Raw genomic sequence first — 22,524 nt, forward strand, 5'->3', positions numbered from 1 at the left:
ACTCATCTCCTCTACTTCCTCTGGCTCATAGTCTAGTTCTTCATTAGCCAGATCGAATGGAATTCCTGCTAGGCTGGAGCTAAGACTGATATCGTCGTGAGACTCGTGACTAGTAGTAGTGCGAGCAGGAAGAACAGACTCTGCACTTGGCCTCTCAGTCTCAGGCTCCTCTGCTACCTCGCTAGGTGGAGTTCCACTATGTGTAGCCCTCTCTCTAACTGTCTTTACAAAAATTTTGTAAGGACTTGGTGGCTTTCTAGAGGTACTAGGAGGACATGGCGTGGCGGTACCGGTGGGAACAGTAGGCGCAGCACTAGTGGTGGTAGAGGCGGTAGAGGTGGGGGTGGTGGTGGTGGTGGTTTTCCCTACAAAGGAATGTGATCGCTTTGGTTTGGGACCCCTCTGAGTCTTGCTGCTAATTTGGCTCTGCTTGGTACCTTGCATGCTGCTCCTGGTGGTGGTAGATGGAGCTTGTCCCTCCTTAGTCCCAAAAGGAGGATCCATTTCAAATTTTGTGTTGTGTGTGTAGTGTAGTGTTTAAAAAAACTTTAAAAAAACTTAAAAAAAAAAAAAAAGGGGGGGGGGGGTAAAAAAATTAAAGACTTTGAATTTACACGGGCCTAAGAGCCTATCCTACTACTATGCTAAACCTAAAGCTATATTAGTATTCTAGTCTAACTCTAGGCAGACGCTCTCAAGACCACTAAGCTAAAGTGAGGTTAAGTTATATATCATATTATTATAATTAATATTATAAGAATTATTTATATTAGGGATTATAGCTAGACTATAGTTTATGAATTAGAAAGAATTACTTATATATATTATAGATTGTGAATTAGAATTTATATTATATTATATAATATATTATAGATTAAAGATTAGAATTATTTTAGTACTACAGCTAGTACCTTGAAGCTTTGCTTAGTACAGTAGTTGTCGTCACACAGTCAATCTTTCTTGAAAAGAAATTAGAAATAAAATAAAATGTCGCAGCAAAACAGTTAGCTTCACTGCTTGCTGAAACACACAGCACTTATGCGGCTGCACTCAATAGCCCAACAAGTTCACTTCACTGATGGACTGAGGTGAGCAAAACACTAAGGGTACTTTTAATAAAATTGAAATAAAATGTAAAATAAATGAGAAAATCTTTGCAAAACAGTTAACGTCACTGCTTGCTGATCAAAAAAGAACACAGCACTTATGCGGCTGGACTCACTAGCCAACAAGTTCACTTCACTGATGGACTGAGGTGAGCAAAACAAATGAAATAAAATGAAAGATTTTTAATTAAGAAAAATTGACTTGGTCTCTTGCTGTTGCTAAAACAAAGCACAAACTATAGAGCTGCAGCACCAGTACTAATAAGATTAGCTGAACTATACGCTAGTAGTAATTAATTAATAGTATTACTTTTATTTATAGCTAATTTAATTAACTATTAAGATAAGAATTATAGAATTATTGATATTAATTAATGATTTTAGATTAAACACTAGTAGATGTGTTGAATGTCTACAGTACACTCTACACTAGTATACTATAGTATATAATATGTCACGTACAAGTAGTTAGGAGACACCGTGGTCAGGTAGGACTCCGGGACAGAACAGGTCAAACAAGCCGAGGTCAGGTTTCCGGAGAGCAGGATAGTCATATAACGTAGCCGAGGTCAGGATTCAGGAAAACAGGATAAACGTAAACGTAGCCGAGGTCAGGTATCAGGAAAACAACGAAGTCAGACGAGCCGGGATCATACACGAGAATACAGGAACAAAAACGCTATCTGGGTACTAGCACAGGGCATAGACAACCATCAGAAGGCAAGGTGAAACTGGTCTGAGGGGTTTAAATGGGGAACCGCGGAGGAAGTCTGAATCTCCCATCAGCCCCTCATGACATCACTTCCGGTGTCTGTGACTCGCGGCCATCTTGTGGATGGCGTAATCTCCCTTCATAAATTCCTGCAGTATGCGAGTTCGCCACTAGAGGTCGCGCATGCGCAGCAGCAGGACGCCGTGTACCAGGAGGTCTGCCTCTCCTGCGCGGCACTTCAGAGGAAGGCAGCGGAAGCGGCCTTGCGGTGGAGGGGGGTCTCCCTCTCCCTCGTGGTGGCCGTGCAGTGGAGGGGGGTCTCCCTCTCCTTCGTGGCGGCTGCTGCAGGGGTGACCGTGCGGTGGAGGGGGGTCTACCTCTCCCTCGTGTCGGCTGCTGTGGAGGTGGCCGTGCGGTGGAGGGGGGTCTCCCTCTCCCTCGTGTCGGCTCCTGCGGAGGTGGCCGTGCGGTGGAGGGGGGTCTCCCTCTTCCTCGTGTCGGCTGCTGCGGAGGTGGCCGTGCGGTGGAGGGGGGTCTCCCTCTCCTGCGTGGCGGCTGCTGCGGTGACGTGGGAACTGAGGACGGGTAAGTAACATAATATATATATATATATATGACTGACAAATATATATATATAATATTATAATGTACTATTAAATTATTATATATTCTATTAAATTATTATTTATAAATTCTATTATTTAATTTATTTAAGCAGGACAGGCAGTAGGCACTAGTGCCAGCCCAGGGCAAGGGCATCCCAGTGCCAACAGCACTATACACTACAGTTGATGACAAATTAAATAAAAAAATTATTAAATTAATCAAATTATTATTATTAAATATATTAATTAAGTAGAACTGATGTGAGGATGAAGTACACTGTGAGAAATGGCAGGCTAAGGCTTACCAGTCTCACACAGAACAGAACAATCTCTCTCTGTAACGCTCGGATGCAGCACAGCAGTGTAGCCAAAGCAGTCACAGCGAAAAATGAATAGATCTCTCAGGCAAGCTCTGGTGTTTTAAAGGCGCCTTCAGAATTCAAAAAACAGCAGCACAGGCATTGGACGAGACCCTTAGCGTGACGTTACAAGAGTGAGCTGATTGGACAGACGAGGATCAGCTCACTCCTGTTTGAAATTTTGGCGGCTGCGCGGCAAAAACGAAGACGATCAATCTTCGATTCTTCGTGGTTGTGAGTCTTCGTCTTCTCCTACGTTTTGCCGGCACAGTATGACAGATGTAGCTTCGACTCACGGGCCAGGCTTGGCTCATTTGCTCAATTAAATAAAACACCAACACACAAGATGGGTTTGAAAAGGCCACAGCCGTTTTATTTAACAGTCATTGTCCTGTAAAACCTGAAATAATAAACATAGATGCGTTAACAGAGACAATGACGTAACCAAAACCAACCTAGCTTGCCAAGTTATCCAGGTACCATACCACACACCAATTTTGGGAGGGGACATACCAGGATGCCCCAACCCGGACCTGAGGTTCCGAGCACCACTCCTTGCAAGGAACCTCCCACCGGTTATGACCACCAATGATCATACCACCACATTAACCCCTTGGATACCTGGCAAGCTACCGCCCACGACTGTGACTAATGCAGCAACACCATACCACACACCAATTTGGGAGGGGACATACCAGGATGCCCCAACCCGGACCCGAGGTTCCAAGCACCATTCTGTGCAAGGAACCTCCCACCGGTTATGACCACCAAGGATCATACCACCACATTAACCCCATGGATACCTGGCAAGCTACCGCCCACAACTGTGACTAATGCAGCAACACCATACCATACACCAATTTGGGAAGGGACATACCAGGATGCCCCAACCCGGACCCGAGGTTCCGAGCACCACTCCTTGCAAGGAACCTCCCACCAGTTATGACCACCAAGGATCATACCACCACATTAACCCCATGGATACCTGGCAAGCTACCGCCCACAACTGTGACTAACGCAGCAACACTACTCCACAAACTCAACCACATAATGGGAGGGAGGGTGGGACAAACACCACCAGGTAAGGTTAAACAAAATGGATCCTTACCCCTGTGATCACCAAACTTAAATATCCTCCTACCAAAACTCCTCCCCTAAAATCCACAATTCCTGCCTTAGCCTAGCCCTGCTCAGCACTCTGTCAGGGCCCACTCTAGTCCATTCTGGCCCCCGTGGGCTTCATTCTCTTCGGCGTGTCTTCAGAACGAACAAAAAAACGGCCTCTTCGTGCTCGTTTTCATGTTTGCCCAAAGACGAATGCGCAAGTCTAGTAGAGACATTAAAAAAATGTGCATGCGTACTAGGAGTTTCACTACAAGAGCTTTTCCAAGGTGCTTTGATCAACACCAACCACCTTCTCCCTTATACACAACCCCTGTGGCAGCATTCTAATGTTGGAGTTCTGTTATGCTAATTGTCATGGTAGATGCAGTCATTATACAACCAGGACACTAAATTCTCACCAACAGCCATGTCAGTGTTTTGAGTGTCACCTCACTTTGTGTGTCTTTTATGGGCCTTATTGCCTCTCTGTCTTCGGACACAAAGCTTCTCTTAACAACTGATAAAAGCAAAGGAGAAAAAGAGCGATATGGTAGGGGCACTAGGTTTAAGCCCTTAAGGACCGAGCTTATTTTTTCTTTTTGTACCCTTTGGGACCGAGGCTGTTTTAACACTTTTGCGGTGCTTGTGTTCAGCTGTAATTTTCTCCTCACCCATTTAGTGTACCCACACACGTTATATATTGTTTTTTTCAAGACAAGATGGGCTTTCTTCAGATACCATTATTTTGATCATATCGTCTTAATTACTATAAAAAAAATAATAAATCATGGTGACATTTTGAAAAAAAACACCTTTTCAGAGGGGAGAAGTGCTGACGTGAGACGCTAGGTGGGTGGAGCGTCGAGATTTTGCGGGCAAACGTATGCAGCAGCAGCGGTAATGATAGCAGTATGCAGACGGCGCCCACAGATATTAGAGGTGCCCTGTAAAATACCAAGACCCGCACGAACAGTTTGATGATCAAGAATAATCGGGTGAAATTCACGTATTTTCCACACTCGTACTCCCCCCTCCCGAAGAAGGGAAAAAAGAAAAACTGATGGATCTTACCTGTAAGACGCCGTGGTAAGGTGACCAGGGAAATCCTGACTTTGCCGTGCAGAGTGATAGACACGGGTCGACCGGCTTGCCAAAACCAGTGGTGAGGTCATTGCACGGTTAACTGCTATTGTTAAATGAGATGACTTTTCCTGTGGGGAGGGGGGATAGTCAAACATCAATCTGTTCAATGCTGTTTTGTATGGAAGTGAACTATAGAAGCTAAATGGACTATACATTCTGTGTAGCTTAAAAACGAGGAGAGAAAGGAAAAAGAGGCGCTGAGTGAATGATTTAAAGGCGGTTTTTGGAAGGAGAAAAAGAGCTAAGTCACATTTACCAAGATTAAAAAAAAAGTGAAGCACATATATTAAAGCATTATATCAATATATATACTCGATACAGATATACAATTGAATGAATATATAGTGCAGACTTAGCTTCCCTGAAGATACATATATATACAACTCTCAAAAATTAAAGACAGATAAGAGTAAAAAAAAAAAAATAAAGTCCCAAAGGAAAGCAGCAGAGGGAAAAAGAAAAGAAAGAATGAGCAAGAAAATAAGAAGGAAAAAAGTTAGTCGCACTCTTCTCACCAGCTCTCCAAAAGAGAAATCACTGGATCAGACCTCTGATTAATTAGATCAGAGTTCTCTATTGTTAGCAGGAGAAACATTAGAAGAAATATAAGAGATAACTACTAAAGAGAGCATTACGAAAACAACTACAAAACAAGAGGGAATACTCACTCAAGAATATCTGCAATCCTGTATTCAAACATGTGCGGAGCACAAATTTAACCCCTTAAGGACCAGGCTGTGTTTTACCTTTTGTGCTATTGGGGCAAAGGCTGTTTCAACACTTTTGCGGTGTTCGTGTTTAGATGTAATTTTCTCCTCACTCATTTAGTGAACCCACACAAATTATATGTTGTTTTTTTCAGGACAAGAAGGGCTTTCTTCAGATACCATTGTTTTGATCATATTATCTAATTTCCCATAAAAAAAATTAATAAAATAACCATTTTCTGACTTTTACCCCAAAAATCTTTTACTCATCCAAAAAAGCTAATGAAAAAACTTACTAAATATATTCTACTATTTGTCCTGAGTTTAGAAATACTCAATGTTTTTATGCTTTTATGCTTTTTTCTGCACGTTATGGAGCATTAAGTACAAGTAGCGTTTTGCTATTTCAAAACCATTTTTTCCAAATCTGGTAATTCTTCCCCCCATGTGCCATTTCGGGTATCGTTGAAGCCGGCCAAAGCAATTTACCCCATCAAATCATATATTTTTGAAAACTAGACACCCCAAGGTATTTCAAATGCTAGAATTTTAACTCTTTCCATGCACTAATTCTACCACCAGTCTTTGTCAAACTTTGTGGTAGTAATTTATTTTGTGTTTTTTATCGCTAAAATTGCTCTTCAGGTATGGATTTACAGCTCCTGGTATACAACACTTTCAAACAACACCCCAATATGTGTTCAGCAACATCTCCCGAGTGCAGTCATACCCCACATGTATGGGTTCGTCTGGTGTTTGGGGTTAAAATGCCACATTTTGGAGGTGCGCTTTTTTTACCCATTTCGGTCAGTCTGTGCCTATGCCCTATCTTTGAGCCCGGCCACTCCAATTTACCCCATCAAACCATTAATTTTTTTAAATTAGACACCCCTTGTGTGAAGACCCATGTCTGATCTTCACTGTTATTATTATTATATTTATTTGTAACCTGTTTGAATGTGGCTGCAGCTCCAGCCTTCAAAGAGACGATCCTATAATCTGGCTGGGGCTCTTAATCAGCCAGCACAGCCCTGTCTGCCCCGACGGCACCCGCACTACAGGGGTGATAACACAGGTGGGGAAACCCATTGTATCCCTTAATCCCCTCACCTGATACATCCCCTGTATACCGATGGGATTTGTGAGGGGATGTGGCTGATGGGATTTGTGATGGGATGTGGCTGATAGGATTGGGGGTTGGGTGAATGGAGATTGTATATAAATTCTGTGTGTTTGTAATAAAGAGAGTTCTGTTTTAACCTCAAAGCATGAAGTCCAGTCTCATGATTGAGGGAAGTGCTGGTCTGTGACTGCTTTCTTCGGACAGCCACAGCATGTCCGCTTACTGGGAGAGGGAAGGAGCTGACAAGCGGATGTGTCCAGTCTGGGGCACAGGACGATCCGTCACATTGGTGGCAGCGGTGGGATCTACTCCTTCCAGACCAGAGCGGACCAAAGCAACTAGCCGCAGAACAAAGTTATACCCTGGCGAGGAAGAGCCAAACGGATCCACAGATGGAGTGGATTGAACAGTCACCGGGATGCGGGGTGACTTGGAGGGGAGTCGAGACCCTCGAATCGGAGACTCCAGTATGGGAGTTTGAGAGACGGACCCAAGCCCGGCTCGTGAGATGGAGAGCGGCCCTAGAAAAGTGGAGCGCCCACCAAGGTACACATCTGCCCACCCTAGAACAACGAATCAGGGACCAGGTGAATGGAGGGCTCTACTTGTTCGGGGGACCTACGTCTCCAGGTGAGGTTGCAGAGCTAGAGAGGCAGGTCCGACAGGAGATTGGGCTCGAAGAGGAGTACTGAGCCATGCAGCGAAACTCCAGAAAGCCCCATTCTCCGGAAGGGATGGATGTTGGCGGGCCTGGCCTGTTGTGGGAGGCATTCGAGGAAAGGGATGTCTTTGGCAATGGCAACATGGACCGATGGTGGGACATTAGTGACAAGCGCCGAAGAGCCCTGCCGCCCACTGCAACAAGTGAACTCAGCCAAGAGTCAGAGCCCGAAGAGGTGAAAGTGGGCAATCACTTTTGGGAGGAAGTCTTCCGGGCGATTATGGACCGCATGCAGTCGCCGGAATTTGAGGCAGCGGTCTATGGGTTTCCACTAGAGGCGGCAGAAGCGCCGACAACAGGGCAGAGGGACGCTGTTCTCTGCCCAGCACCATGCGCCCCTCCTACTCCGGCTGAAGCACCGGCAGTGGGGCAGAGTGCCGCTGGCCTCTGCCCGCCCCACAGTGAAAGGTCCCTGCCTGCTAGCAGGGACCCACCAGGGCAGTGCGATGCGATCCTCTGCCCAGCACCGCAAAATGCCAGACCAGCAGAAGAGGCCATGGGGCAGAGTGCTGCTGGCCTCCGCTCATCCCCCAACACAGTGTTCCCGCCGGCTAACGAGGACCAACCAGAAGTGCTGGCACCCGGAGAGAGAGTCGCTGACCTCTGTCCTCCACCAGCAATCCTCGCTCTGGCTGAAACGCCGGCAACAGGGCAGAGTGCTGCTGGCCTCTGCCCGCCCCACAGCGAAGGGTCCCCACCTGCTAGCAGGGAACCACCAGCGGAAGAGCTGGCCACAGGGCAGAGTGACGCTGTTCTCTGCCCAGCACCGTTCCCTGCACCAGCAGAAGCACTGGTAACCGGGTAGAGTGTCGCTGACCTCTGCCCTGCACTGCTTACACCCCCATTATCTGGCTCTCCCCAGCACGAGCATCCGGGAGGGGGTGCAGGCGGCGACCCTCCCCAGCGGCCGTCACCAATTATGGGAGGAAGGGCAACCGGCACTCCTCCCCAGCGGCACGGTCCAGTGGGCAAAACGAGCCCCAGCTCGGACAGCCAGGTAGGGGTAAGTGAAACTGCTGCTGCTTTGGAGTGGGCTCTTGTTGTTTGGGTGGGGGAATGTGGAGCTGACTCAGGACAAGCCCGTAGTCAGGGTAACCATGGGAGGTTTCCATCAGGTTGTGAGGAAGCAGAGTCTGGGCTGAGGGCCCAGAGGAGAAAGGAAGCCCTGGAGAAAGGTCTCCCATACCTGCAGAGAGGCTTCTGGGCTGGCCTCTTACCCTTTGACTACAGGCCAGGCCCAGGAGCCTGGGTGACTGACATGGGGCTGCCAGGGTGGCCCAGAGGCCGCACGCCCGCTCTCCCTACCCCGCAGGACTAGAGACAGTAGAGGCCCGGTCATCCCCAAGCCGATCCGTTAGGGATCTGGCTGTGTCTGCCGGACGTTTGCACAAGAGGGGAGTAATGTGAAGAACCATGTCTGATCTTCACCTGTTTGAATATGGCTGCAGCTCCAGCCTTTAAAGAGACGATCCTATAATCTGGCTGGGGCTCTTAATCAGCCAGCACAGCCCTGTCTGCCCCGGCGGCACCCACACTACAGGGGGGATAACACAGGTGGGGGAAAGCCATTGTATCCCTTAATACCCTCACCTGATACATCCCCTGTATACCGATGGGATTTGTGATGGGATGTGGCTGATAGGATTGGGATTTGGGTTTGGTGCACAGTGAATGGAGATTGTATATAAATTCTGTGTGTTTGTAATAAAGAGAGTTCTGTTTTAACCTCGAAGCATGAAGTCCTGTCTCATGATTGAGGGAAGTGCTGGTCTGTGACTGCTTTCTTCGGACAGCCACAGCGTGTCCGCTTACTGGGAGAGGGAAGGAGCTGACGGGCGGATGTGTCCAGTCTGGGGCACAGGACGACCCGTCACACCTTGGGTATTTGAAATGCTTTTATTTAAATTCTTCCATGTCAGGATTTTTGGGAAGATACAGCGCTAATTTTAGCATTTGCTCATAATAATAAACTTTATTTTTTTATTTAATTTATTTTATTCTTTTTGGACTTTTTTTTTACTGGAACTGGATAGTTCCTCTGATGCATAATAATTTTTAAATGTTACCATGTTTTTTTTAAGCTTTTTTTTTATTTTTTTTAATATTTTACTAATCACATAGTGATTAGAAAGCTGGGCTCCATTGACTTGTATGGTTGAATGCAGTACCTGTATTCAACCTGCAAGTGGAGCCAGAGTTCTCTAGAGGGTCTGAAGACCATGTAGCGAACTTTTTCAACTTAATTTTTTTTTTTCCCGGGCGGCCGCCATCCTGGGGATGGCGAAGATCACCGGCAGTAGCGGCTGTGACCGCTCTCCGGAGCGGTCACAGCCCGTCCTGGGGTAAGTGTTTGGTGTCGCTGAATGCCTCATGATCGAGGCATTCCAGCGACACCAGTGAAGTTTAGGAGGTGATCGTTGATCACCTCCTAAACGCTTTTAAAACGGGGGTCCGCCGCCATACAATGTATGGCGGTTGTTGACGCCCCGGGGAGGGGCCAGACATGGCCCATGATGCCGATCTCGGTGATCACTTTCTAAGCTTGTTTAAGTCTCATGACGTGTCAGGCACATCATAGGGCGTTAAGTGACCGTTTTGCATGACGTGCCTGACCCGGCAATGGACGTTAAGGGGTTAAGCAAATATTTGAAAAGAATTGAAAAGCTATATTTCAGATATAAAAACAGATATAGCAAACATAGCTGAGCGCCTTACAGGCGCAGAAAAGAAGAATGAAGAAATTAAGGTTGAACAACTGGAAGGCAAAATAGAAGAAGTAAAAATTACATTTCGGAGTAAAAATCTAAGAATTAGGGGTTTACCTGAAAGAATAACTTCAAAAGACTTGATCCCAACGCTTTCATCTTTATTCCAGGATATGGGCCTGAAAGAAAAACAATGTGACAATATGATAGACAAAGTATACAGGATACTGAAACCCAAGTCTATTCCATCTGATGTACCTAGAGATGTGATTGTCCAATTTACAACCTTTAGAATTCGGCAATACATTTATTCTGCATCAAGATTGTACAAATCAGAAGATGGCCGATTTAAAAACGTAACCTTCTATCAAGATCTATCACGGAGAACTCGTCAACAAAGAGCCCAATACAAAGACATCACCAAGTTACTCAGAGAAAATAATATTCACTACTCATGGGACTTCCCTACAAAACTCAATGTATTTTCAGAGGGACAAATATACACTATGGACTCCCCTAAAAAAGTTCAAGATTGGTGGAAAACCCAAAACACTACCGTGAAATGAAACGAATTGATTAACGGGGAGCTATATGGATACGTATGTAGGCATCTGTTGACTATTTTTTTTTTTTTTTTTTTAGATGCCACTTAAGTATTTACTTCCAAGTACAGGGGTACTGATTATAGATTCGATATATGTTTAACCCGCTGATACAGATTAAAAGTTTGGGGTTTTTTTCACCCCCCCCCACATCACTATACATCTACTATAGATGTATATAGTATAGTAACTCATGCGGGGGGGACCGATAATTAAGAAATCCCCCCCAAGGGCCGTAGGAACCCCCCAATAGAAACACCGCAAATCCGGCCCGCGAGACCTCGAGGTGTGGCCCGCGTAAGATCGGCAGCCAGGGCAACCGATCTTACGCGGTCCGCACCTCAAGCCCTGCTACTTACCTGTGGGAGGGTCTTCTGTACTGCACAGAGGAACCGGAACCCAGCAGAGTTCACGTGACATTACATCACATCCTCTGTGCAGTACCAGAGAACGCAGAAGAAGGCCGCGCCCTTTGCTGAAGCCTGTGAGCAGCATCAAGGAGCTGCAGTGCAGGTAAGGGGGTGGGGAGGGTGTTTGAATGAGTATGCGTGATTGAGGGAATGAATCTGTGAATGAATGAGTATATGAATGAATGAGTGTGTGTGATAGCATGAATGTGTAAGTGCTGGAACCTAGGCATGATGGGACTGTGATTAATGTTAGAAATTAGACTTGTGCATTCGTCTTCGGGCGAACACGGAAACGAACACGAAGAGTGCGTTTTCGTGTTCGTTCCGAAGACACGCCGAAGAGAAGACGGCGGCGGTAAAACGTAGGCGAAGACGAAGACACACACCACGAAGATCTTCGTGATTGTCTTCGTCTTCGTCTACCATTCCCCCCCTTCATCTTACCTTGTCTTGGCTTCTTGGCTTCGCGGCATCGCGGCAGTTCCCGGAAGTGGAAATCCGCAGGTTCGCCGTCACGCTACAGGGCAGTGCGAATGAGCCTATTGGTCGCCTACAGGGACCTCCTCTGGCATCAACCAATTGGTTGATGCCAGAGAAAGACCCTGCAGGTGACCAATAGGCTCACTCGCAGGGTCTTTGTAGCCCCTGACAGCGAACCTATGGATTTCCGCTCCCGTTAACCCCTTTGATGCTGCGTTATCTAACACAGCATCGAAGGGGTTAACGGGAGCGGAAATCCATAGGTTAAAGGGCCGTGCTAGCGAACAATAGGCTCACTTGCACGGCCCCTTAACCCTTTAAAAAAAAGTTAACCCCTAACTAATTGAACAGGGAGGGAGACCAGTGGCATCGGCAGTGCCGATGCCACTGGTCTCCCTTCCTGTTCAATTAGTTAAATGTCCGTACGAGCGACTTTATTGGTCGCTCGTACGGACATTTAACCCGGCACAGACTAACTAATTGAACAGGGAGGGAGACCAGTGGCATCGGTCTCCCTCCCTGTTCAATTAGTTAAAGACCAGTGGCATCGGCAGGGCAAGTTGCAGCATTGGGGTTTTAAAACCCCAATGCTGCAACTTACCCGGCCAATGCCACTGGTCTCCCTCCCGTACAGAGTTAAATGTCCGTACGAGCGACTTTATTGGTCGCTCGTACGGACATTTAACCCGGCACAGACTAACTAATTGAACAGGGAGGGAGACCAGTGGCATCGGTCTCCCTCCCTGTTCAATTAGTTAAAGACCAGTGGCATCGGCAGGGCAAGTTGCAGCATTGGGGTTTTAAAACCCCAATGCTGCAACTTACCCTGCCGATGCCACTGGTCTCCCTCCCGTACAGAGTTAAATGTCCGTACGAGCGACTTTATTGGTCGCTCGTACGGACATTTAACCCGGCACAGACTAACTAATTGAACAGGGAGGGAGACCAGTGGCATCGGCAGGGTAAGTTGCAGCATTGGGGTTTTAAAACCCCAATGCTGCAACTTACCCTGCCGATGCCACTCATCTCCCTCCCTGTACAGAGTTAAATGTCCGTACGAGCGACTTTATTGGTCGCTCGTACGGACATTTAACCCGGCACGGACTAACTAATTGAACAGGGAGGGAGACCAGTGGCATCGGTCTCCCTCCCTGTTCAATTAGTTAAAGACCAGTGGCATCGGCAGGGCAAGTTGCAGCATTGGGGTTTTAAAACCCCAATGCTGCAACTTACCCTGCCGATGCCACTGGTCTCCCTCCCGTACAGAGTTAAATGTCCGTACGAGCGACTTTATTGGTCGCTCGTCCGGACATTTAACCCGGCACAGACTAACTAATTGAACAGGGAGGGAGACCAGTGGCATCGGTCTCCCTCCCTGTTCAATTAGTTAAAGACCAGTGGCATCGGCAGGGCAAGTTGCAGCATTGGGGTTTTAAAACCCCAATGCTGCAACTTACCCTGCCGATGCCACTCATCTCCCTCCCTGTACAGAGTTAAATGTCCGTACGAGCGACTTTATTGTTCGCTCGTACGGACATTTAATTAATTGAACAGGGAGGGAGACCAGTGGGATGTGCCGGGTAAGTTGCAGCATTGGGGTTTTAAAAGTCTGCACGAGCGACCAACAGAGTCGCTCGTGCAGACTTTTAAAACCCCAATGCTGTAACTTACCCGGCACATCCCACTGGTCTCCCTGTTCTATCAGTTAAATGTCCGTACGAGCGACTCTATTGGTCGCTCGTACGGACATTTAACTGATAGAACAGGGAGACCAGTGGGATGTGCCGGGTAAGTTACAGCACCAGGAGCCTAAAAGTCTGTACGAGCGACCAACAGAGTCGCTCGTACAGACTTTTAAAATCCCAATGCTGCAACTTACCCGGCAGATCCCACTGGTCTCCCTGTTCTATCAGTTAATAAATGATAGAACAGGGAGACCAGCGGGATCTGCCGAACAATTACGGCACCTGGAGTATAACAGTCTGTACGAGCGACCCTATTGGTCGCCCGCAGGGGGCTCGTCTGCCATCAACCAATGGCAGACGAGCCCCCTGCTGACGACCAATAGAGTTGCTCATACGGACATTTAAACTCCTGGCGCCAGAGCGGCTTTAACCCCGTTTTAACCCCTTAACCGGGGAAAACGAAGAAAACCCGAGCACGAAGAGTGTCCGCGAATATTCGCCCGAAGAGAAGACAGGACCAGGCGAATATTCGCGGAATACGAAGTTGTTTTTTTTGCCGAAGACGAGCACGAAGACGAACACGAAGAGCCCCCTGGTGCCCAAGTCTAGTATATACACACATGATGAATACACTGCTTACACATTACACTACAACACAATAAGGGAATTTGTTTCTAGTTTATACACATTTAACCACCTATTTTTTTTTCTTTACCTCCCCCCTCACATCACTATACATCTATTATAGATGTATAAACACATATGATGAATATACTATTACACTCTATATACACTACACAACATCACAACGAGGGAATTTCTATACATTTAATCACTTATATGTTTTATATATGTTTGTTTTTTTCGTTTTTTTTTCTTTTTTGGTATTTTTTATTTGTGTACGATGTTTTACATGTTGTCATATACGAAGCCCGGTATTTGTGCAGCCAAAATCTTAAATGAAATGGTACATTTTTTAGCATTAAATACACAAGGTTTAAACAGTCCTTAAAAAAGAGCGGGTATATTAAGGTTAATAAAAAGGGAAAACATAGATATTTGTTTCCTCCAAGAAACACATTGGCTTAAAACCAGTGGCGTCGCTACAGGGGGGCAATAGCCCCCCCTAGGATATTCCTTGTCCCACCTGTTGCCCCCCCACCGAATTAGGAGCCACCCAGGACAGTACCACAATGGGACTTTAACCCCTTGACTGCTAACGACGGCATGGTGCCGTCTCTAACAGTCACAGTCAGGTGCTAACGACGGCACCATGCCGTCACTAGCACTACCCTACCTTGATGGAGGTCTGTGGACCTCCATCACCACCTACCCCGGCGATCTGCCCCTCAAACTGAACGGCATCACCGGGGCCACCAGATCCGGCCGGTGACGTCTCGCGCAATGACGCGATGACGTCACCACCCAACTATATTAACAACTGACAATTGTCAGTTAATGTTACCTCCTCCGTCGGGCTGCCGGCAGGGACGCCGAGACGCAGCCCGCGCGGCCGGCTCCCTGCTCGTGCCGTCGCGGTGAGCTGCCGCCGGGTCCGTCCTCCTGCGAGACGCGCGCCCCCGGCGAGTTCACGGGATAATTCCGGGGCGCGCGCCTCTACGTCGTGAGAGCCGTTCGCGCATGTGCGAACGGCTCATCTAATGAATATTCATGTCGCTCTTAAAGCGACATATATTCCTTTTCCTCCTCCCCCTAATTAGGAGGGTAGGAGGATCCATATTGTTGGAGGGATATTTAAACCCTCATTTGGCACTACACCATTGCCTGTGTTAGTGCCTTTTTGCCTCTCACTAGCGTTGTTATCCTGATTTAGCTTCCTGGTTTTGACTCCTGCTTGTTCCTGACCTCCGTTGTTTCGCTGCCTGCCCTGACCTTTGCTTGTGACCCCGACTACTCTTTTGCCTGACCCCTCGGATACCGTTATTATTATTTATTTATTTTTGTTCCTGAGTTCCACCTTTACGTTATTCTTGGTGGTGTACGTTCTGTGTCTCCTGTGCCTGGTGGCAGTACGTCCTCTCTCCTCCAGAGGGCGCTGATTCTGCAGCGCGGATCCAGACCCTGTACCCCGGTCGTGACAGTTAAAAAGGTATGGGGGCATGTGGGGAGATACAGGCATCTAAGCAGCTACAGACCCCCAACATATACCGTTGGAAAGGTAATTACCTCACCTTTCCAACGGTATATAGCTTGTAAAATAATAAATAAGAATAAAAAATACTAAGATCGGGCAACCGATCTTACGCGGTCCGCACCTCGAGCCCTGCTACTTACCTGTGGGAGAGTCTTCTGTACTGCACAGAGGAACCGGAACCCAACAGAGTTCACGTGACATTACATCACATCATGCTTCCTCTGTGCAGTCCAGAGAACGCAGAGGTAGGCCGCGCCCTCTGCTGAAGCCTGTGAGCGGCATCGAGGAGCTGCAGTGCAGGTAAGGGGGTGGGGAGGGTGTTTCAATGAGTATGCGTGAATAAATAAGTATATGAATGAATGTGTGTGTGTGTGATAGCATGGATGTGTAAGTGCTGGAACCTAGGCATGATGGGACTGTGATTGATGTTAGCAATCACACTCCTATCATGCCAAGTTAGCCAGTACATGCTGAAACATAGCTAGCTGCCCCCCTTTTGTATTGATGCTGCCAGCAGTATGGGGTCTGCACATCACAGCCACCCTGTACCAGCATGTACTTGCTGCCTGGGTATGATAGCTGTTAGCAATCACACTCCTATCATGCCAAGTCATATTGCTAATTTGTTTTGTCCAATTGTGGTGTGTTACCTACTTTTATTAAAAATGTGAGTTTTTATTATTATTTTTAAAGGTGGGGGGTCATTTTCGGTTTTGGCTAAGTGAACCGTGAATGTTTTGGTCCAGAATTTTCATTTTGGTGCATCCCTAGATTAAATAGAACTATTTCATTTTTAATTATCCTGAGTCCTGAATTTGTAGTCACAAAACTTTCTAGGCCCAGAAATCAATGAGAGGAAAAGTAAAGGTTTTGTGTCATTTACTTTATTTAAATCTGCATATTTTATTAAAGGCCATATTTTCTCACAGTGAAAAATGAGTGTGCGGCCCGCGCACGTAGACAATTCTGATGAAGTGGCCCACTGCAGAAAAAACTTGGACACCCTTGCGGTAGACAGTGAGAAGTGGGGGTAGGGAGAGGGTAGCTAGTAAGAAGGGGGGGTAGGGAGAGGGTAGCTAGTGAGAAGGGGGGGTAGGGAGAGGGTAGCTAGTGAGAAGGGGGGGTAGGGAGAGGGTAGCTAGTGTGAAGGGGTGGTAGGGAGAGGGTAGCTAGTGAGAAGGGGGCGATAGGGAGATGGTAGCTAGTGAGAAGGGAGGGTAGGGAGTGGGTAGCTAGTGAGAAGGGGGGTAGGGAGAGGGTAGATAGTGTGAGAAGGGAGGGTAGGGAGGGGGGTAGATAGTAAGAAAGTGTGAGAGGGGGGAGAGGGGGTAGATAGTGTGAGAAAGTGGGGATCTGATGGGGGAAAATGCTGTCCCCCCCCAGATTTTTAGGGGTTCCTATGCCCATGCTTTGATCATGGGGTTAAATTTAGCCAACGGTTAAGGGAAGGAAATTTTTTAAATCCTGATGAACTGCAAATATTATTAAAATCAGCCATTTAGCCTGTGCGGTACGTGAGTAACCATCTCATCCCTGCAGCGCCTTGCATTTTTACTGCAAAACTTATTTTTGCTGTAAAAGTGATTTTTTTTCTCCCTTTACCATCATTTCTTTGGGATTGTAAGGGGAAAGAATGGTGTGTGCTTCTGTGAGTGAATGTATGGAAAGTATGGTGTGTTCTTCTACGAGTGAATGGAGATATCAAAGGCGTGTGAATGGTCAGTAATTAGGGTTGAAGCCTTGACGTGGCATTACTGCTCACGTAGGAAGTTAAATTATGGCACAAAAAGTACACATTTGCAAGAACTACACCCCTTGGCGCATCAAATGAGGGGCTGTATGTGTTTCTAGTACAAACTTGGAGTGCGCAAGACACAAATGAACATGTCGCTATGGTTAGAAAAAACATATTTTCTAGCCAAAGCAACATATTCCATCATTATTTGTGCACTCAACTTTTGTCCTAGAAATAAATGTAGCCCCTCATTTGAAGCTCCAAGCGGCGTAGTTTCTTAAAATGGATGAATTGTCCGAATGAGGGAGAGCATGCGTTAATATGTGGATGAATTGTCTGAATGAGGGAGAGCATGAGTTAATATGTGGATGAGTTGTCTGAATGAGGGAGAGCATGAGTTAATATGTGGATGAATTGTCTGAATGAGGGAGAGCATGAGTTAATGTGTTTGTGTGTATCATAGATGTATAATTGTGGAAGGGCAAAGGTGGCACTAGCAGGATGTTTGAGCCTTGGGGACCAAGATGGCACAGGCAGGATGTATATGGGACAAAGATGGCAAATCTTATGTGTGTTATCTGGGTGCTGGCCAGGTTCTATGTGGGCAGTGTGGACGTCAGGGCTGGCTTTGGGGTGTGCAACCTGTGATCTATGCCTGTAATTTAGGGGGTTTTAAATATACTTTTAATGCTGTGTTTTTATGTGAATTCCAATTGATCTACACCTGCAAAGCTGGGTTTCTGTGTTATTCTGTAGATCCATATCTGGTATGCTATGTTTCCATACATTATTTATGTATACCTGCAAATACAGGGTTTGTATGTCTTGTTCAGTTGATTAATACCTGCAATGCTGTTTCCATGTATTTATTTAATCTATACCTGCAATGCTACGTTTCATATATTATTATTGTATACCTGCAAATACAGGATTTGTATGTCTGATTCTGTTGATTTGATATATACCTTCAGTGCTGAGATCACAAGTGAATTTCAATTGATCTATACATGCAAAGCTGGGTTTGTGTGTTAATGTGTTGATCTATACCTGCTATCGGCAGCAGGGTCTAATATTTATATATATATTTATATATATATCGGCAGCAGGGACTAATATTAATATATATATCGGCAACTGGGGCTAATATTAATATATATGGGCAGCAGGGGCTAATATATATATATATATCAGCAGCAGGATCTAATATTAGGCCCTGAAATCATTTAGTGCAAAAGTTAAGGTATTGTGTTGTTTAAAGGATTTCAAGGATTAGTCGTACTAAATTGTGGCTTCAGGCTTCCCATGTTGAATGATCAAGTATTGTATTGTCCAATAACAAAAGTATCATTCCATAGCACATTACTTTTGGCAATATATATATATATATATATATGTTTTTTCAGTGGTATGATTTAATGGTGGAAATTATTAATGCCCCAGAGTTTGACTGTGGTATCTTGTGTGCCCCCCCTATATATTGTTTCTAGAGTCGCCACTGCTTAAAACCAAAGAAAATTATATTAAAGGAAAAAATATAATCAAGGTGGTAGCCGCTTCCTTAGTAGATTAAAAAAAAAGAGGAGTCGCTGTGCTGTTTACATCTAACATTACAGTAGATATTATATTCCAGGAGATAGATCAAGAGGCCAGATACATAATTATTATTTGCACGATACAAAATTAATTATTTACTTTAATTAATCTGTATGCACCGAATAATAATCCAGTAACATTTTTAGAAAAATATAAGTATTTAGTTGAACGTTTTAAGAAAGTGCTTATTAAAGATATTGTGTGGTCGGATCATAACGCAAATATTTGGGAAACACATTCAAATAAGCGAGAATGGAGATTAAATCCTACTCTTATGAGACAGCAGAAACATTTAGAGTATCTGAAAGATATCACCAATCTGTATTTTCAAGAAAATGATGATAAACAAATCTCACGTTCAACTATATGGTGTGCATATAAGTGTGTTATTAGGGGGCATTTGATTAAAATAGGCCACGGAAAATAAAAGGGGTATGGATTTATCCTCTCTATATATACATTTAGAGGAACTTGACGCAATAAATAAAAGATCAACCAACTAAGTTTAGATCTAACAAAATAAGCCAATTAAAAAATAGAATAAATGAACTGGAAATAGAGAATACTAATAAAAATTTAGAAAGATTGAAACAATATTGGTACTACACGAATAACAGAGTTGATAAAAGTTTAACAAACAGATTAAAAATAAAACAAGCAAAAGATCGTATCTATAAAATAATAGAAGAAGACGAGACCTATATGACTCCAGAAGCTATCGGTAAGATATTTAATGAATATTATAAATCATTATACAATTTAGAGTCTAATGCAAATTCGGAAGATATAAAAAAATACTTAAAGGAGTTACCTATCCCAAAGATTAATAAGGACCAATTAACAGTAATAAACAGACCTATTGAAGAAGTAGAAGTGATTAAAGCTATACAAAATCTTAAAAATCAAAAAAGTCCTGGACCAGATGGGTTTAGTGGTGATTTCTATAAAAATTTGACAGGGAACATTAGCAAAATATTAACAGATATGTTTAATGAAATTAGTACACAAGGGACAGCTCCGGAAGAACTTTTAAGAGCTAATATACTCCCAATACTCAAGAATAATATAACTGCAGAGGATGTTAGAAGTTATAGACCCATTTCTCTCATTAATGTAGATATGAAGATTTATGCAGCAATTTGGGCAGAGAGATTGAAATTTGGTGATAACAACTATAATCCACCCGGATCAGATAGGATTTATTTCCGAAAGACAGGCATACAATAATATCAGGCGTACTATTGATATTCTGGATTTCGTAAATCTAGAAAATAAATCATTGTGTTTACTAGCACTCGATGCAGAAAAGGCCTTTGTACCAGGTAAATGGGGACTTTATGTTCCAATCATTATGTGCCTAAAGAATTAAAGGCCAAGTTTTGTCAGCAATTCAGGCTCTGTATTCTAATCCTACAGCAAGTCAATTGCTGTCAATTGGTCCTCAATTGGTCAAAACATTAAAGCAGAGTGGTTTAATCTGAAATATGGGACACGACAAGGCTGCCCTTTATCACCTATGCTATATAAAATATCTATAGAGATTCTAGCTATAGCTATAAGAAACAATGAGAAGATTAAAGGGCTTAGATTCTTACAGGAAGAATTAAAAATATGCATGTATGCTGATGATGTCCTCATAACAGTAGAGGACCAAGAAAAATCAATTAGGAATTTAATGTCAACGATAAAAAACTATTCAGATGTTTCCAATTACAAATTAAATATAGAAAAATCAGTAATCTTACCATTAAACATTAAAACACAAATTAAAAAAATAATTTGACAGGATTATAACTTTAGATGGAAAGTATCAGACCTAAACTATCTAGGATTAAAAATTACAATGAAAGTTGAGGATATGGTCCTTGGATCAGTATGATACAATTTAGTTTTAATAAATTTATTAACAATGGTAAACGTCTGAGGTTAGGAATAAAATATTTCACAAAAAAAAACGAATGGAGGAGGTTTAAACTACCCCAGAGTTAAAAGTGCATATGAAGCATGTCTTCTAATTCATATATACAATATGCAACTTCAAATAAATAATGATCAACCCTGGTTCAAGTTAGAAAAATTTATGGCAAAGAATGAAAACTTACCTTCGTATATGTGACAATTTGATAAAATGATGGAATGTGAACTAAGGGAAACAAAAAATTATATAATTAGAGATATTTTGGGGAATGGAAAAAGATTAAAAAAAACCTCAGCCTTCAGAATAAGATTTTAGATAATGCGGATCTCACTCTCATGGAAAATATGAATCTTAAAAAGTGGAAAAGTGCAGGAATTACAGTAGTAAAAGATATTATACAAGAAGATAAAATAAAATCTTTTAACCAATTAGTTTTAGAATACAATCTATCTACCTTGGAAATATTTACGTACTTAAGAATAAAATCATTTCTAAATCAAGCACGATATAAGGCTAACTGAGACATTCAGGCGAAACTTGAAGGTATATTCAATAAGTGCAGTATAAAAAAAGCTATCTCTAAATCCCTTGAAGTGATTAGAAATATAGATGAGATTACACCAGAAATATTTCTGGCTAGATGGTCAAGAGATTTAAGGTCAGAGATTTCACAACAAGATTGGTATACAGCAATAAAGCGAACGTACGATATTATACATTCCATAACAATTAGGGAAAACTATTTTAAACTTATACATCGATGGTATTTGACACCCACAAAGTTGAAAATCATGTACCCAAATGCATCGGATAAATGTTGGAGGTGTAATATGGAAAAAGGTGATTATAAACATATTTGGTGGTGTTGTAAAGAAATAAAATCCCTTTGGGACGACACATATGAAATACTGGAAAAAATAGATAATATTCGAGTAAAACAAAATATGAAGACCGCTATGTTACATATCCTCCCTGAAAATGTATCTTTAGAATGAAAAATAATAATAATACATGCATTCGCAGCTACAAAGCTATTAATCGCACGATCATGGAAAGAAATTAAACCTATAAGTAAGACACAGCTGGAAAAGCAACTAATGTTGCAGCTGCAAATGGAGAAAGGTATGGGTTGGATTAGTATATCTCATAAAAGCAAGTCAGATATATATATGAGGACTGGATCAAAAAACTACAAGAATTCTGAAATACTTGAATTGGAGCTAACCCTATACCCGGCTTCATAGGTACCGTGTTTTTGTTTTTTTTCCCTGACTAAACTAAAAGCAAGATTATACGCTTATGACTCTGTTGTTGTGTTTTTGTTTGTTTATGTAATATGTGTAACATGTTATTTCTTTTATTATACCAAAAATCAATAAATATGATTGAGAGAAAAAATCCCACCTTTTATGACTTTTATTTGAAAAATCTTTTACTCACCTATAAAAGGAAGTAAAACAACTAACTAAATAGATTCTACTATTTGTCCTGAGTTAAGAAATACCCAACGTTTTTATGGTTTGTTTTTTTTTGCTGTTTTTTTGTAAGTTATAGGGCAATAACTACAAGTAGCGTTTTATGATTTCCAAACCTTTCTTTCCAGATCTGGTCATTCTGCCTCCATCTCCTCTTTGGAACATCCTTCAAGCCGGTTAAACTCA

Source organism: Sceloporus occidentalis, unplaced genomic scaffold (assembly GCF_023333645.1).
Source record: "Sceloporus occidentalis isolate IW3139 unplaced genomic scaffold, rSceOcc1.0.p SCAF_24, whole genome shotgun sequence".
Lineage (NCBI taxonomy): Eukaryota > Metazoa > Chordata > Lepidosauria > Squamata > Phrynosomatidae > Sceloporus > Sceloporus occidentalis.